This window comes from Rhyacophila brunnea, unplaced genomic scaffold (assembly GCF_057557595.1).
Source record: "Rhyacophila brunnea isolate RB1 unplaced genomic scaffold, BYU_Rbru_1.0 scaffold_15, whole genome shotgun sequence".
Classification (NCBI taxonomy): Eukaryota; Metazoa; Arthropoda; class Insecta; order Trichoptera; family Rhyacophilidae; genus Rhyacophila; species Rhyacophila brunnea.
Window position 1 is genome coordinate 21237670 of NW_028232806.1, and position 19875 is coordinate 21257544.

The 19875-nt window shown below is 33.1% G+C and overlaps 1 protein-coding gene across 2 annotated transcripts in view; it reads right to left on the bottom strand.

The window, feature by feature from the left end:
- The window catches only part of sano (CABIT domain-containing protein serrano), a 555155-nt gene that overhangs the window by 34027 nt on the left and 501253 nt on the right, over positions 1–19875 (bottom strand). For both annotated transcript variants that reach the window (XM_085942988.1, XM_085942989.1), the window contains one exon: positions 10006–10080. The gene's annotated coding sequence lies outside the window, so the exon portion shown is untranslated. The remainder of the gene's footprint in view (positions 1–10005; positions 10081–19875) is intronic.

The following is a 19875-nucleotide window of genomic DNA, read 5'->3' on the forward strand; positions in this document are numbered from 1 at the left end:
TTCGAAATGTGATATAATTTATAATAGCTATTTTGTATGAAACACTGCAAAACACACTATTAATTTAACACACTAAAATTTGAATTTTATTCTTATTAATTATTATTGTATGGTTTGCAACAGATTTTATAAAAAAAAAAAAATGATATATTGCTGTATTCAGAAATAATGTATGGCTTTATAATGTGAATTAATCATAGGTATGTATTATAATAATAACTGGGAACAGTCTTAGAAACATACCTATTAGGAAAACTTCTAGATAACATAGTATTGAATAATTACGATAAATTATTAATCAACTGATACTAAGTGACTACTAAATAAATGTAAAATCGTTGTAATAAATCCAACTGCACATAGCACAGGGTTTTGTTTTGTGTATTATATTATGCGTAATTCCGGGTTCAACATGTTATATTATATGGATTTAGGTTGTACTATTTGGTATCAGGGGTGAAGGGTGACTTTTGGAACGAGGTAGGATCAGAGAAAAAGAACACACTTGTCAGGTCTACTTACAGGAAATAAAAAGATAATACGATATTACTACTGATGAATAGGTACACACTAATTTGATGAAATTTCGATAACCCACTGCCGACATAAAATTGAGCGATGAGCTTAAATTATGTATTTATGTAAAAATCATTAGTTTAATCAAAATTATTTTTAATTTTTAAAAATAATCTATATTTTTATTTATATGTGATTGAATGCAATATAAATATTTTTTTAAAATTATCTAATTATTAATTATTTTAATAATATAGATATTATACGCAAAGATTTTGGGCTTACGCATTAGTGTCTATCGTTTTGTATAGACTGCTCCATAAATCCTGAGGTTACGCGACATAGAGTTCATACAAAAAAAAAACAACACTATTCACTGGAAATAATTAGAAAAAAAGGCAGATGTCACGCTGTTGCATATATTATTTAAAACCTTTATTTATAATACATTCCTACTTTCCTGCATATACGACAGATGTCATTGGAAAATTAAATTATTTTTAGAAAATAAAGTGATTAATATATTATAATTATCTCCCTCCACAAATAATAACCACATTTATTTACAAAATTTTTACTCCTAGATCTGAATTGGTACCTACTTCATATTTTTGAACCCCCCTTCCTTTTCCCGTTATATATTGTATTCTGTGAGGACCATATGTTATTATTGTTCAACGCGTGCGTGCTACCTGTGCTCCTGTATGGCTGTGAGACGTGGCATCTTACTATGCTTGTGAGGTGTCGACTTTTGAGTTTTCAGAATCAATGTCTTCGCCACGGACGGCAACCCTCGGCGATTGACGAGACGCATTAGGCTGCAGACACACGGCGTTACAGTCGACGTGAGTAGACCTGCGTCGACCCAGGGTCTTGTTTGATTCCAATTGCATCCGATCAGAATCACCAATTGGAGTTGTTTTATCCAATTGGTAATTCCGATCGGATGCAATTGGAATCAAATAAGATCTGCGTTGACGCACGTCGAATGCAAAGCCGTACTGTGTCTGCGCCCTTACTTGACTGGGACATCTATTCCGGATACCTCCAGAGAGTGTGACACTTCGTAACCTTTTGCCACAGCCTCAAGGGTTCCGTCGACGCGCTTGCTCTCCCTCACCCTGGAGCGGTGCTACACAAGCGATATACGCGCCGCAGGTCTCGAAATTGTGCTTGTCCTACGCCCCAACGCTGGGTGAGAGAACAAAAAGATACCAAACTAACATAATAATATCTGTAGGTGATAATATATAAACGTATTATAATATAATATCGATAGTATAATGAACAATCAGCATGTTTTGCATGAATTGAAAGGATATTGGATTGTTTTATCGTTAACATCTAAGTTATTGTTTAATCCTGTAGTTGAATATTCATTACGCTGTTTTATGCAAATGCTATTGAGTAGTAGAATAATAATTGTAATTTTGTAATAATATGGATGGCTTTGTTGAAACGAATAATTAAAATTTTATGATTAATTTGGGACTCGCGTAAATTTACACGTAAATAAAGTTTGTTCTAAAATCCACACAGACCTGTCAGTGGATTAAGAAACAGGTTTTGTTTCTTATATTTTTACAAAAAAGTAGAAAATAATAAATTGATTATAATGAGACGGTAGGTAGGATACCATTAATAGATTTAGTGTCTTTTTAGTTTTAACAATACTTGACAAATTTATCTATAGCTTATTATTTATATTATATTGCTCGGCAAATAAAAAATAAGATATTTTTATAGTAATTAAATGATTTTTCTGGAGAACTATGATTTTTGGTGTATTCAATCGATATTCGCTATAGTGGCTACTTCTTTCTGATAATAATTACTATATTTATAGAAAATCTTAAGAATTGCATAAAAAATTAAATCTTCAATAACAGAAGATGATAGTTTGCAGATACTTTTAGATATATATGTAAACGTCTTTGATATGAGTATAAGCGACTTATTGAATATAATAGGGGCCGGAATATATAAATTAATAATTGTAGGTAGGTATATATACAGGGACGCCCTAAGCCCCGCTGGATAGACGACCTCATAAAGTTCGGTGGATCTATATGGCAGCAAAGAATTAGGGACCGAGAAGAGTGGAAAGATCTAAGAATGGCCTTTATCAAGCAATGGATCGACCAGGGCTGATGATGATGATAATATTGGGATATGTGTAGGGTGAAAAAAAATGTTGGCATATTATAGTAATAGAGTGTCAAACATCATTTAATTTTTCGTCGAAATTCACTTTTTACCCTCTAAAATCGGACTGAAGACGGGTCAGCTATTAAAATATATCCGTCCAGATCAAGGCCTGAACAAAAACGATGCATAAGTGCGAGTGAAAAAGTATTCTGCACCCTTATAATCTCTGCGACACGCGCTAGAGTAAGATAAAAGGTTTACAGATGTGAAAGATGGTTTGCTACGGTGTCGACACCAAATATTAGTTTATTGCTTAACTAAGAATCGATAACCGTGTTGCTAAAATTGCTATTTTTTGTGTTAAACATAAAGTCAGTGGTAAGTATTTTTAGTTATTTAAGTAGAAAAGATGGTTCTGTGTATTGTATTAAAATGTGGTAGCCGTACTGATAAGCAAGAAGATGGTATTAAGTTTCATAGGTAAGTTGATACATGTTCGTGATAATATCAGTGACCTAGTGTTTCTTTAAAATAACTTAAATTATAGATATCTTTACCTAATGGTTGCATTTTGACCGCTTAAAAATACTATATAACGTAAAAAAAAAATAGAAAATTATATTTTAATTCTGAGCGTCTAGTGCGAGCACTAGCGAAATGGTCTATGGTCTCAAACATTTGTTTACGAATGCGTTCGCTCGCCCACAAACCAAACGCACGGCACGCAACTTCATTTAGCAATGCAATGGGTGGCGTCTAGATGTATCTATAGTCTAAGGTCCAGATTAAAACATTAGATATTTGTTTACCTTTCCTTCACAGAAAAAAAATAAGCTCTACTTTCCAATCACAGTTGATCGAAGTTTTCTTTCGGTAAAAATAGAATACGGTATTCTTAGTAAAGAGAAAATGTGGTTATATCAAAACAATTTAAAGTAAATTGCGAAAAAATAAAGGAATGTCCTCTAAAATAAAAAAAAAACTAATGGTTACCGTAGTATGTAAGTAGTTATGTGACATTTTTTTTCATTGTGGGTATAAGGAATTTGTGATTAAAAGCTTTAATACACTAAAAAGTGATTCCATAGTTTATGTTTAACAAAAAACATAGCTATTTCCTCAGAAGTTTGAGTATTGAGGGCAGTTAGTGTATAATTTTAAAATATGCGTAGGTATCTATATTAAATACATAATTATATGTAATAAGTAAGTATATAATATAATTATTTAGCATGGACAAAAATACTTATTTCAAAGTGTGTCGATGGATTTGACCGTTGTTGTCACTACTTTGCGTGACAAATTTAATATTAATGTTTATCATCTGTAGTATTTTATATATTATTGTGAGTAGTTAACGATATAATGTTGGGTATTTATGAAGTTCGTAAGTACGATAATATAACTAACAACACACATAATATATTATATGCATGTATAATTTTCGCGTTGGCTTTTAATCTAGGCTACTGCGTCAACCGAACGTGCCGCACTCTGCAGCTGTGGTTATCGAAAGCAGGGCTGCTATAATAATAATTATCTCTGAATTAATATAAAATATCAAAATTTTGTGATATTATCATGTGGACAGAACAGATCAATAAATATAATTCAGATAGTCTATACCTCAATACACACCGTTTTGAAACAGGGTTTTGAATGTGTGAGTGTCATACGAAATAGAAACACACATTATAGACGTGCAATATTGTGTGTTTCAAACTTCAAATACACACATTTTTAATAAGCATCAGTGCATTAACCGAGAGCAGTTGTTAGAACGAAGGGCAAGTTTAGAATGACGTATTATTGATAGGTACGTGTTAAAGTTTAACCCATATTCTTTTACACTCGAGATTGGTCACCTGTTACTCCATATACCTTAGGTATTTTAGTTCTCATTAATACTGTGATGTTAATAATTCCTGATCATGTGTTACAAAATTGACTTCGTAATAATTACGCCTTCCCCCGGATCTGGCTAAAATTTATATGTGTATTTTGACCAAGAGAATGAGGCTAACATTCATTTCTCGTAAAAAAACTATGTTAATACATCCTCCACAATGTGGAAAACGATATGATCTTCATAGGATCAAATAAGATAAAAAAAAATATCTTATACTATTATAGAGAAACCTATCATGGTACGGAAAATCAGAAATTATGTGGTCAAGAAAATGGTTTCCTATTGATCAATTGGTATTTTTAGAGTACCACGTCACGATTTTTTATAGGTATCTATTCTAAGAGCGTTGTGAAAATTGGGTCTAAAGATAAGAGAGAGGCGATGTCACTATAATATTGTAATTACAAAAAGTAACACGGTTCCATTATATTTGGCATATAATTTGCCTACACTCATGCCGGAACCCATTGGTATCCTTCCGCGTTGTGCCCAACATGTACCTTTCCCCAACAACAAATTATGCTGGTAATAATAATGGTTGAATCTGTTTTGCATTATGGTTGTGGTCCGATACGGTTTACTCTACGTTGTCATTTCAATCTGATTTTACGAGACATTTTGTAATTCATATTTCCATATTTGGAAATGATGTAGGTATAACTTACGTGTAGGTAATAAGTATTTTCATATACCTTAGCAAATGGCCTGGCAACCCTATCAATTAATTCAGGTGGTCGATTCGCTTAAAACCAGTGTAAATAGTTCGTTTGAATTTCGTGTCATTTTGCTCAAATGACCGACTGAGCTCCTGCGTGTATTTGCTTAGCATTAAATTTAATTTAATTCAATTGACACTCTTCCACATTCTGTTCGCCTGGTAATTAATAGCAATTGTATTTAACTGAAAAAGATGTTTAATTTTTAATTAAACAGTCAACAATTCCAGGTCTGCATTCTTACTGTACTCAATGAAAAATAATTCTTGAAAAATATTACTACATATTTACATAGGCATGTTATAGTTATCTACTTATATTAGTCGAAATTATTAGAGACTTTAATTACTATTCTATAGGTACGGTGGCAGGCTTAATATAACCCAGATGGCGCAGTAAATTCGTCATAAGATTGAAGAGGATAGAATAAACTGTTAATACCAAAAACTTAAATGTAACTCGTATCTACCTTATTTAGTCAAATAAAAATATTTTTTTCTAATATATTTTGTGTAACAATTATTATTAAACCTATGTAAACAGTGAGAAGTTATTTATTTATACTGCGCATACAAATCTGAAGGAAGGAAGGGAGAGAATATTTTTAATATATTTTATAAAAAGATTAGGTAGGTAACCCATGTATTGTATATAATATGTAGTTTGACAATGTTCGTGTTAGTATTTTAATATTTTTGAGTTGTAGAAAATTAGTCTATTTCTGAAAAAGCAATGCGAATACGACTACATTTTATACAAATTAAACATATTTCAAATTTATGGTTTTTATTTAATTTTTTATCGCGGGGGCCTCAAAATAAATCAGTGCGTCTGGCTTTCATCACCCTAAACGCGCCACTGTATAGATACTTAAAATAATGAAGCTGGTGGACTTCTTCACTATTTTTATTGCCAAGAGCACCTGCATATTATAATATGCAATTTACTCTGACTTAGTACCTTTTTTGACACAAATGCGTCAATGACATTAAGCTACTTTACGAGTTGCTAATTGGCGAATTTACAATCTGCCTTTAAAGTCGCCCAGTGTCATCATCGAATAAGCTAACAAGCAGATTGAAAACAATCTACCGAGAAAAGTTGAAAGCTGGTCAACTTTACACGCTACACGCCGGCGTGTGGGCCTACTGCGTCTACGCAGTAGAGCGTAGTAGCGACATCCCGGTAAAAAAACGAACAACGTTCTATCAAAATAGTCGCTAGCTTGTTGGCTTCTCAGCGAATGGAAAGTTTTGTGTGTCATCATCACAATCGCAGTAGCTGAATCGCCCGCTCTTAAATTCGCCAACAAACAGCTCGTAAAGTAGTTCAATGTAATTGACGCAATAGCATAAATAAATCTTGTATGTAGGATGTACATTTTTCTTTGAATTTTGGAAATTAGTACTTTTTAAGAGCATTGAACGTAAAAGAATGTTTTCCAACAAGACAAAAACGGAATAATTGGATAACAAAAGTGTACGTGGTGTAAAAGAATTTGCTAAAACCTTTGATGGAAATGGGTAAGCCATATATCTCGAAGAAGAGACAATCGTTGGAGTAAATCCTGTGGTAAATAGGATAAATGTGTGCGGAAAAGAAATAAATTCTTAATTCGGACTAACCGACAGTTGGACCCCGTCAGGTCACCCGATCTGGTCACCACATAAATTAAATTTATTACTTCACTTCTCTTCACTTAAATTTTATTGTTCGGGAGTTTTGTATTAGGTTTTTATTTTTAGGCTTTTTGTTGTTTTATATGTTGTCTCTTTGTGTTTCTTTTTCCTTTAAAGACTCGTAGTTCTTAAGTTTAGTAAACTCGGTTAAAGCAGATTTTGTCTTAGGTAACCTGAAATATTTCCAGGCGTACAAAATTTAAGATACCTCACAACAAAACTTAGTATTTAGTGATTGGGAATAGCGGAAAAGGGGTAAAGATACAAAACAGTGAGTAAAGCTCTTTTTCAGTTCCTATGTTGACCGGGTGGAATTTTGAAACCATTATTTACATTACGTAAATAGCAACGAATATGGAATGTTATATGGACCGTTTGTTGTTTTGGGGCAGGATTTGTTTGACTAAGGTTCGGCTGTTTATTTACTCAGCCAGCAAACGACATCTGCAGCGGGTGTAACATTATCCCTGCGTCACCGGGATGTTAAAAATGATACGATGAGGTTTTTATTACCTTATAACGACGTGCGGAGATAATTGGTAAAAATATAGAGTGCCCAGTAAGTAATAAAAATATAATATAACACGTCATTTATATATTGCTAATCTATATTATTTATAGTTGAATGGAAAACACAAAACGATACTTTCGTTAATTATTAAGGTTATACCTCAGTTGAGGCACGGTCTAAAAAGATCATGGCTAAGCGATGCACGGATTGCGGGTCACGGGTGCAAATGACGCATGTCAAACGAAATATAATTTGTCATATAAATCCAACATGTGTCCATTTAATGTTCTGTTTATTGTTCTATCAGTAACAATAATAATATATTCATTGACATGTTTTCTTTTTAAAGTAAATGGGTAACGTTTTTAGTCATCTTTACACGATTTAAGAATTAATACGCCCGTCGCCATCACGAAACAAATTGACGTGCTTCCGGCTCGACGTTCTCTCTCCAAATGGCAGCCAATTTCGTCGCGCCTATAGTTAAAAATTATCTGCCGTTTCATTGATATATCACCTTAATTATATTGAAGATTTACAATCTGAATTTTAAATAATATTTATAATTTTTTATAAGTAAGTATAAAAATCAGCGACATACCAATAATATTATACTAATATATATATAATATAATACTAATATAAGTAAGCATATAATATATTAATAACAATTTTAATGTACCTACTATATTACCTACCTTATTCAGTACTAACCTACAACATATTTAATAATAATGCCGGACGAATATTTTAACACAAAAACCTATCAAGCGATCTAGCTATCGTTTCGATCAGGTAGAAGCCGTTATTCTGAGTAAAACTGCATACTTAACTCAAAAACGCATTTTTTGTCTATACGTTTTCGTGTTAATTAGGGGCCGATTTGTTCCTTCATTTGCCGCCCTTTATAACGTGCCGCCCCTATGCAACACATAACCTGCCTACCCCCACGGGACGTCACTGAAAATAATGCTGATCTTATCATATTCGGTAGACACCTACTTATATGAGATATTATGAGGGTCGGTGAAAATCCGTGCTAAATTGTATTTCGAGTAATAAATTACAGAAAACGATCAATTGTTATAAAGCTAAGTCCACATTTAGTCACTTCAACACCGACTTCCTTTTCAACTTTTAAATTCTGGTTTTACACGTTTTGTGCATGCGCAGAGGGGATGAATCCGTTTTACTGTCTACATTCGTTCATCACAGCTTTCACTTCGTTAAGTCGTAGATAATACACCTAAATAGATTCGCAGGTGATGAATAAAATTATTCACGGTAAAGCCGTGTTGACACGGTCCAAGTACGATCCAAGTACACTTGGACCAAGCGCACTCGTACGGGACATCTTCATAAAAATTACTCCTATCAGTCTTATCCAAGCTACTTGGACCGCGTCTTACTCATCCAAGCTACTTGTAGCTTAGATAGAAATAATTAGTATGAAGATGTCTCATACGAGTGCACTTGGATGGCACTCGGTCCAAGTGTAGTTGGATCCTACTTGGACCGTGTCAACGCGGCTTAATACAGCGCCACCACGGAGATAAAAGAAAACAATAAGATTTGGAATAACAAATACTTAATTATATTAGTTATTTTTTGAACTTCTAACACAATCAAATTTGTAATAAATAAGCATAATCGAGTGTGTCCTAACGACAAAATCAGTCATGGAACTAGTTTAGTGCCATCTACCGGTGTACTTTGTATTACATTAATGAAAAATATTCTTGTATGTGTTACGACGAATGTGCGAAATTGACTATTCCATGAAATGGACAAAATTTTGCCTAATTCATGTAATAGTCAAGCCCGTTGCCTTATTCATGAATTAAGTAAATTATCTGCCGAGTGCGTGAATTCGCCACGGTATGGAATTCTTAAACTGTCAACATGACAGTAGAAAAAGTAAATTTAATACGGATTGTTTTATTAGTTATAATTGGACATAATATAATATTATTATTAGGTTAGGTTAGGTTTTGTAATTCTGAATTCAACTGAATGTCCATTTTAAGGTTAGCTAACAAGTGTCAACAAACTATCAAATCATACTATCACAAACAAACAATGGACCATTGCACGATTGATACCCAAGCACGAATCAAATCGCGAAAATACCTTTTAATAAAATTCTTCCATTATCAAATTATAGTTCTAGATTTTTTTTGGGCATAATAAATTGATATGAACGTCATTGTAGTTATTGATTGGTGTATTTTTATATAATCAATGACATTTGAAACATTTGGTTAGTTTGATTAGTCGCAAAAAACATCACCGGAGCGCGACCATCTATTTTGACTAATGCATGAGGATTTGACACATTTGGCTCAGTTGCAAAAAGTACTACCGTAGCGCTACTATCTAATTTGCCCAATGCATGAACTAGGCAGAAAAATTACTGCCGAATTCACGCACTCAGCAGATATTTTGCCCATTTCATGTAATACCTAGTCAATTTGGCACATTCGGCGTAACATATGTACATAAATATAATAGTTTTGTGTCCCTCACCTGAAGAAATGAGTGCTAGATGATGCTCCTCGGCTAATTTGTCCATTTCACACCAATTCTCACCAATGTGAAGTACTGTGGAAAAAAAAACAATGCAATGATGAACTCAGGTTGCGAGACACAACAATAGATACGGATTGAGAAGGGGCTTTAATTAGACCAGAAATACAAGAATTTTTTACTTTTTAATCTGTTTTAACGTTGTTTAGTGTATATTCATGCCATTGTCATGATATCTGTAAATAGTAAGTATACTAACTGGATAGGTAGGTAGTTTTCAAGTTGATTTAAATTAAGTATTGATAGGTAATATTTGTATTTGTATACCTATTCAATTAAAATGTGGGAGTTTTTGGCCAATACGCCGCATATCACAATAAATTCAAAGTAATAAAAACAGTTATTGTTGATGACCTCTAATTACAGTACATATATAATTTATTAAAAAAAAAGCAATATTAATGGTGTTACCAACCGCATGATAGACAACATCATTTAAAATTATGTAAATTCTATGGTGGGGCACCTCGAAGAATGCTGAATATAATTGAGTGACGTTGGTAAGACTGTGAAAATTATTACTTGTTGATACTAAATACTTATAAGGATTGTAAATAAACCCATGAAGTATTTAGAAATAAATGTTTAAGTTATTTAGACGTTCGATTAGACTGGCATTGTATTGAGAGTATAGCCAGAAGAAACCCTGTGGGAAGGATTTGTCCGTTCTTAAAAATAAAGATTGAAAGGGTATTATAGTATGTTAATTATAATGGAACCTGTTGAGAATTAACATTAAACAGAATTGTGTGCAGATAATGTTTGGATAGATACGTTATCTTTCAAGCTATACTTGTGCCATTGGCTCTGGGGAAGGGCGTCAGTTACTACCAATACATGTAATGAATTTAAAGTGAAACAGTCGGCAATATTACCGGCGGAGGATGAACGCGTACCAGTAAATCCAATAAGAACCAGGCGTGCGTATAGACGAAAGAGGACTCAACATAATACAAACATTTATAAGATACCTATCAACGAGGAGTAAAATTATTAAGAGAACGGAGAAAATCACCATATCCAAAGGTGTCATGACCTCGACGGCGAAAGAAAATGAACGATCTTTCAGATTCAAGTGCTAGGCAGTCTCTGAACGTGAAAACATCTTAGATTATAATTATTATTGTTTTTTGTTTAGGTAAAATGTGTTTTAAATTATCTTTCAAATAGTTGACAACAAAAGGTTGGCTTCTCTACAAACACTAATATAATCTGTAGGAAAATATATCTGCCTATTTTTTAACCTCCTTTCAATTAAATTATGGCAATGGTGTGTGGCCTTTCTCCAAATAATTATGTATGGTTACAATCGAATGCATCTGACTTAATTTGGCAAGTGCATTTGCAATTGTCACATTTTTATTTTGGTAACCACACCCATCTGTATATATAATAATGGTTGTGGTATCGTTGTATTCTTCTAAATAGTTTTTTAGGAACTTAAATAATACGGAAGCAAAAATATTCGCTGTTAATCCTCCCTCACATTCATTCCACAAATAACAATTGCAATCTTTTTGTTGTAGATAATTATGCACACATAGTTTTGTTTTATAATATAACGCACTTGCTATTAAATTTGACGATAATTTAACTGCTTGCATGTCGATAGTAAGGAGGCCTATAGTGGTTTGGGAATTTTGTGCACGAATTTTATCATTACCATTGCTTTCTCTGGCTTGTTATTTATTTTTAATGTGCTGTTAATATATTTATACTGTTACATTTTGTTGTTTGAATGTGCAACAAACATCACACTGATCCTTTTTTGGTTGAAAAATAGCTATATTTTTAATATCGATTTCCTCATAAAATACAGATTTCTTAACTGCTATAATTTTAAACTCTTGACATTTGTCGACATACATTTTATACGTTTGTAAAACACTTTAAAACGTTGGCTCAAGCTATAATTTACTGGTGCTTGCTCGGCAGTAATGTGACGGTAACTTGGGTAGATCATAAAGAAATATCTGCATATTTTCAGTAGCTTCCATCATCCTCAGTTTCCTAGCACTAATAGAAACTATTTTTTCTGGTCCCATGGCAGTCTCACTTTTGATCCAATTTACAATGGTCCCTGCCTTTATATTATTATCCTGACATATGTCAGTGGCGTGCGATCTATAAATGCTGTAGATGCGGAGCATCCCGATATAAATAATCATTGAAGTAATATACCTACAATATTAATGTATTTCTATAACTTTAGCTCGTTTAATGATTCTATAGTGGTAATATTACCCTTTTTTGATACCATAAAGCTACCATTCTACATTCTTACATTCATCATGCCTACATTTTTTTGAGCATAATAACCATCTCCTTGCTTTTAAGTATAAGGTGGTTGTTAGTAATTTTGAAAAATCACAAACACCCAGGCTTTGAGAAAAACACATACATGTTTTTGTCATAACCGGGATTCGAACCCAAAACTCTCAGGTGGAAGGCCAGCGCCTTATCCACTGCACCACGAGAGCCGCTTCATCATGCCTACATTACAACGTAAATGTTTTAGGAATGCTTTTCACAAATTTATTTTAATAGCTACAAATTATGACACACATAATATGCTCCACCTGGCATGGGTGTCTTGAAAAAATAGTAGACGTGTACTTATTGAGTTTTAAAATTAAAATAAAACATTCAACTAGGTCGATAGGTATAATATTTACATCGGATGATTTTTATAGAACCAGAACCGGAACCATTTTGAAAACAATGTAGTTCTACGAGCTTCGATGTAGGTATAATTTCTTAAGTTTATTTGTTATGAGTACATATATTCGATAATTATTACCTATTTATTTGGTAAAAAAATATGTTTCTCAAATATCATTACTAATAATTAATTGAATTACTTTGGATTTACTTAATCCTTGGTGAAAGGCCAACACTATTAAATAATAAATGTTATCAATATTATGATTCATTGTGCATTTTAAAACATTTAAAACTACTACTATGATTTCGTTGTAAGTGTAGATACCTATTTACTTATTTTACAAAATTTATATCCCCCACATGACATTATAAATCAGCGACGTCCACAGAACAGATTAATAATGTGTTCCCTGGCGACGTCCCTAGATAAAGTGCCACCCGTATGCAGACTTAGAATGCCATCCCCTTTCATTTTTAGTCTCAAATTTTAAGCGAAATTGCTAAGTACATTTACCTGAGTGCCTATTTTATCATCTTAAAGTAGACGAACAGATGCTACAAAAATTTAAAAAAAATAACATACGTACACACAATCTACTGAGGGTTAGAGAATTTCCACGAAGCATACTCTCAAATAGCGGTGGTCCTAGGTATGTATAGGTCTGAGGAACTGACAATTATGGAAGTCTCCTTGTGATGTTTTAAAACTAAGATTTTGGTACTTTCTAAAAAAAACCGCATCATCCGTTTCATGGAAAACTGACACTGCTTCCAAATATTGTAATGATCGTATTCATTCTTTCGTTTGGCCGGCTCTAAGCAGCGCATAACCTGCCTACCCCACGGGACGTCACGTATTATAATATTATGTCTTTCAGGGGCGGCTCTACCTTAGGGGTTCGTAGGGACCATCCCCACGTCGTTATCATGTCAAAAATACACGTTATTTTTATTATTGTCATAATTCATCATAATCATAATAATACATCATAATAATTAATTAATTAAAATAAATACGTTATATTTCATGATGACACTTATGTACAAATTAAGAAAGCTATGATGTCTATTTTTCTCTGACCGGGGGTCGCTGAGTCCCATCCCGTCGCCGCGGTACAAATATCTTTCTGCAATGGATGTGAATGCATTCGCGTTAGTAAACCCATACTGGAGAGCGAATCAAATGACCCTTAGGTTAGTGAAAACGCTCGCTGTATGTCGTTGTTCAAAACTGATAATGGCAAGTCTATAATAATTATTATTAATTAAATTAATATTTTTAAGCACGCTTTTTAGATGTGATTAAGTAACGAGTCAGATAATCATATTATTACAAGTAGCTTGGTACATAATGTATAATATATGAGAAAGTTCGTAGGTACCAATATATATTTAATAATTAATGGCTAAACCCCACCACCTAGAAAGTCATCGAGCCACAACTGATGTCTTTAATAATGTATTATAATTAACAATTAGTTTTGATACAATTTAATTGGTTTGGGTAACCTTTTACATAATGTACGTATGTGTGGAAGTCAATGATGTTATATACGTGGAAGTACTTAAAATTGACCTATATTCGGTAATTGACGTAAAAACATGGGAATCTGATACTGAAATGACAGTAATACTCTTGTAAATAATGGCGTCGAACGACGTTAATATGAAATTAATGTGTTTTGTTTGGATTGTCCTGCCTAGAGTATTTGGACAATATTTGAAATCAGACTAATGGACAAATATTGATTTTAGTTTAACAAAGGTGGATTGATACGGGCGACCGTATATCCTGAAGCCAAAGTCACGTGCCCTTGTTGAGTTAATTGAGTCACATTTACTATATTATGAAGTGAATTTAAAGTAATAAAACGCGATAAATATTGTGTACTTCATTTTACTAAAATTCTGCAGTGCCTATTTGTAAAGTTAATCTTTCAGCTTTTTTATTTGTATAAAATTTAGTCTAATTTGTATTGCTTTCTCGTAAATAGGCAATGACATTATTAATGGACAACGCACTCAGTACAGTAGCTAGCAAGTAAATTCGCGCATAGCGACATTTGCACATGTATAGGTAGACGTCGCGCAATTTCCATTATGCGATATCACGCATCGGGAATTTATAGCAATATCACCTTTATTGTAATGGCGTTAGAACAGTGTTTCTAGTATCAATGTTAATTTGAGCAAACCCGTTCGAACCGAACCGTTCGGCAGATCCGACAAAAAGCATCGGAAATTTATAGCAATATCACCTTTATTGTAATGGCGTTAGAACAGATTATGCCATTCGGCAGACCCGACAAAAAAGTGAGTGTTATTTTTTTTCCCAGATGCTTCATCTACCAACACGAACATTTAGGTAGGTACCTACCTAATCTTTTCATAAATACATATTAAAAAATACTACTTTCACGTTTGTATGCGCACAATAAATATTTTTTTAATTTTTACATAGTTATTCAATGTCTAATAATTTATTGTTTGACAAAATCTACTGCTTAGGTATATTGTTGATATATTTTTATTTGACTAAACAATATAGATACATTTAAGATTGTGGTATTCATTAATAATTTATTATATTATGTTCCGTCAATTGACATCTGTTATCCGCGACAGGTGTACTTGTTAAACCTCTTCTTAATTAGGGTAATATTTTGTAAAATTTATCAGTGATATTTATAACCGACAGCAACTGTCAAATTTTTCAAGTCTGTGAGGCCTGTTTTGTTTTTCCTACTGTCATAGGTAATATAGTACGTACTTTTAAAAATGGAACACCTACAGATTGAAAAATATTAGGTAGTTAAATGTTAAATCTCTTTTTTTATAAAATCGTATTAATTTACTCCACCAACTAGAGCCAATCTCTTTGCAAAAATCTTAAATTTATGTGTTCTTGGTAAAGACATTCGATAGAAATAAACTCTATAATATTGCCTGTCTGTAAAAAAAATCACTGACCGCCTAAAAATAGGTACGAGCTAAAAATAAACTGACATTTAACCAGATTTTGTGACTAACTTCATTCTGTTGGATGCATAGATAATAATATTATTATGTATTGTAACTATCGTGAGTGAAGTGTCAAAAAATAATAGACTTCTAAATACTAGAGATAATAACCATGATATGATATTGAACCAATCTAATCTTTCAAAATGTCTTATACCCCATTTAGACGTGCATGGGTTTACTGCTGACAGTACGTATTATCGCGCCCATAACACGAAAATGCACGTGTAAACATGTATTATCATACAAGTTGCAAGATTGCATGCATGAATCAAAAAACTTCAGAAGTTTCTGCATTTCCGTACGACAGTTGGATTTGTTCGATATCTGCGATAGAACGATAGTGGCGAACCTGCCGGCAAGAAAACGAACTACACCGCGCAGACTCATTTTGAGGTTAACCGATTTTTACTACCTGTCAAATAGTACTATACAATGACAACATCGTGTCTCGCTTAATGTTGAAAATTAGATTGTCGAGACAGTCAGCATTTTTACGTGTAAACTGTTATTATCGCGATTGCTGCAAGTAAATCCATGCACATGTGCAGGCGCAATTATTGATATGTCACGTCAAACCTTCATTATTACATAAGTATATTGCTTAGACTACAGATACATCTAGACGCCACCTGTTGCATTGTTTAATGAAGCCGCGTGCCTTGCGTTTGGTTTGTGGGCGAGCGAACGCATTCGTCTACAAATGTTCGAGACCATAGACCATTTCGCTAGTGCTCGCCCAAAGTGCTCGCACTAGCCGCTCAGAGTTAAACTATAATTTTCTATTTTTTTACGTTATATAGTATTTTTAAGCGGTCAAAATGCAACCATTATATAAAAATATCCATAATTTAAGTTATTTTAAAGAAACACTAGGTCACTGATATTAAAATATATAATAAAATACAAATAAATTATCACGAACATGTATCAACTTACCTATGAAACGTAATACCACCTTCTTGCTTATCAGTACGGCTACCACATTTTAAGACAACACACACAGAACTATCTTTTCTACTTAATTAACTAAAAATATTTACCACTGACTTTATGTTTAACACAAAAAATAGCAATATTAGCAACACGAGCTCGCAAGTTATCGACGCTATGTGAAGCGTTTCGCCCCGATTTGATGGCGATACTTTTGGAAACTAGCTCACACATATGCAGACCTTTTATCTTACTCTAGCGCGTGTCGCAGAGATTGTAAGGGTGCCGAATACTTTCTCACTCGCACTCATGCATCGTTTTTGTTCAGGCCTTGGTATATTGTTACGTATGTATTAAATTTTTTGCACGTTTTTCGTCTTCTCGCGGAGATTCGGCGAGGAATCACTGCTTTACCATGCTGTTATAATAATTGCATAACTTTGCCGGGGTACCGTCATAATTAAAGAAAGCTAATAATTACCAAAGTATAAATCTTATTGTAAGAATTAGAAGTCGCATCTTTATTGCCGCCATTAATCAGCATAAAGCAATTTGCTCACGCGATAATAATTATTCCCAATCTACGCGCCGAAGCCCATAAAGCCCGTAGATATTGCCAGTTTAGTGTTCCCAGTGTAAACATTGCCCGGCCGAAACCTCCCATTAATTCCGATGACATCATTCTTAGCGAACTTTTTTGCGTTTTTTTTTACATTTTCAGAGCTGAAACCAAAGTTTTGGATGACGCAGCAGATATACGTGGTCAAAGGCAGCACTACCGAGAGGAGGTCAAAAGTAACGTTATTTGTATGCATACATGATGCGTTAAATTAGCAATTTAGTATAGAATGAATACCTTTAAATTAATTAATACAAAATAACACACTTCGATTTAAAAAAAAATGTATAAATACCTACAAAAAATCCGTAAAGCGTGTTCTTATCCCAACTGTCCAAGTTGCAAATTATACAAATATTGTAATAATAAATTATATAAAAAAATAGAAGTAAGTATACACATATATTCGTGTTATAAAGAATATCTATAACCAAGAGGTGAAGAGGGCCAATGATAGTAGTACATAGTGTATTTAGTAATGTTGTAGGTAAGTGTAACAATCATAAACACCCAGGTTCCGAGAAAAATCATTATAATTAATCGGTATATTGTGACCTTACCATAAGTTATTACCTACTGGACTAAATATTGTTTCATTAGGTTCATTACACAAGTGCCTACTCGAGATTTGAATGAAAATAAATAATCAAGCTTAGAGGCCATAATTTATTTAACTCAAGATAGTCACAAGTTTTTTTAAATAATTATTGAAAACGTTTTCTGTTTACGTCATTTACAATGGTATGGTTGATTGATAAACTTTACATAAATCGAACCCGGAGCTCCCGGACGTAAGGCGAGCGCTTTGTGCTACGTTTTTATACCGTGCGCCGACATAACCACAAGATGTGGCATGTAACCCCTATATGCACCGTGCCGGCGTCCCACGCCAGCTGTATTCCATACTTCCTGCTAGGGAAATATATGAGGAGTGTGCTGATGCCATTTTTTCTAGTGCGCAGGAATTACGCAGTAAATTGTGATAATTGTTACGATTGTTATTTTAGATTACACGTACATTTAGCCTAAAACACGCTAATCTAACATGTTCATAAAATATCTTAAATTCAAAATTAAATTATCATTTTCATACATAAACAGGATAATGATGTTTCCAAAAAGTGACGATTTTATTAAAGGGCTTTTATTTACGAGGAATGCCGGGAAAATACGCTCCGGGTTTGCTCCATCTTTGGCGGCTCTTATATGTCTCTCTCCATCATTCCTCTATTTAGAAAAATGTATCATTCTTAAATTTATTGTGGTTATTAAATATGTATACAGTAATAAAACATATATAATTTTTTTAAACATTAAACTTGTAGTCAAATAAAGTAAGACAATTTTTCATTTAATAACCGAATTAAATCAATAGATACAATAGATAGTATGATCACAGATTACGTATTAAATGGGTACAGATCTACCTGCGTTATGTGTAATATAAATCAGTAATTAACCTATCGTAAATGTATCGTTACATAGATACTAGTAATAGGTTTTATTAACGCATTGGGCTAATATTATCGACTTAATAATATAAGATTTTTTATTATATTCCAAATTTCAAATTACAAAAACATTTTTCAGTAAAAATACACACCACATAGAAATGAAAATGATATAAATAATATAATATATTGTTAAGTATTCAGTGCTTTGTTATAATTCTCGAATGCCACTGTAAAATGTCCTGAAAAGTAGGAGTGGAGATTTTCAATTGAAAGCCTCCCCCACCCTGCCCTCCGCAGGTCGCAGACCGCACCTTTGTGAAAATGACAGGGGCACGGCCGGCGTGTCACGTGACCGATCGGTGACAGAGGGCAAAGCTAAAACAACCGCACCGTGAGCTTCTCAGAAAGCTTAATCGATAAAAGCTCCTCTCAAAGTGGACCGTTCGAGTTTATTGGGCGATTAGAGCTTTGACACTATCGATAACAGTTGCGCAATATTGAACTATATACAACGAGACCGCGAAAACTATCTACTGTAATTCATAAAGATGATTGATTCTCCATGATTATTTTTGTTCAAAGTAAACTTACTTGTTCAGTATTGTGACCATACCAAAAGTTTCAAATACTATTTAAGTAGGTAAAAACTTTATTTTTTAGAACCGTTGATTATTTAATTAAATATTAAACACGTTCAAGCTATTAAACTATGGAAACCAATTAAATTACTTTTTATTGATAAAAATAAGCATGTAAATAAATAACAATATGAAAAAGTGTTCCATTATAAATTCATGGTTCGAATACCGGATCTCAAAAATTCACATGCTGTTTTACAATGTGCTTCGACATAGACTATGTTCCTAACAGTGTTGCCATCTTTTTCTATGCTGATTATAGAACAAAGGCATAAAAAATATAGTATTTCCGAAAAATATATAGTACAGAAACATTTTTCGTCTTGAATCCTTTAAAATTATAGTATTTGGTATATTTGGCGTAAAATTATAGTATTTTACATTTTTCGCGGAATTAAAATTATAGTATTGTACTATAATTATAGTACGGTTGGCATCACTGGTTCCTAATGAATAAGTGGCTAATATCTATTTTAATTCT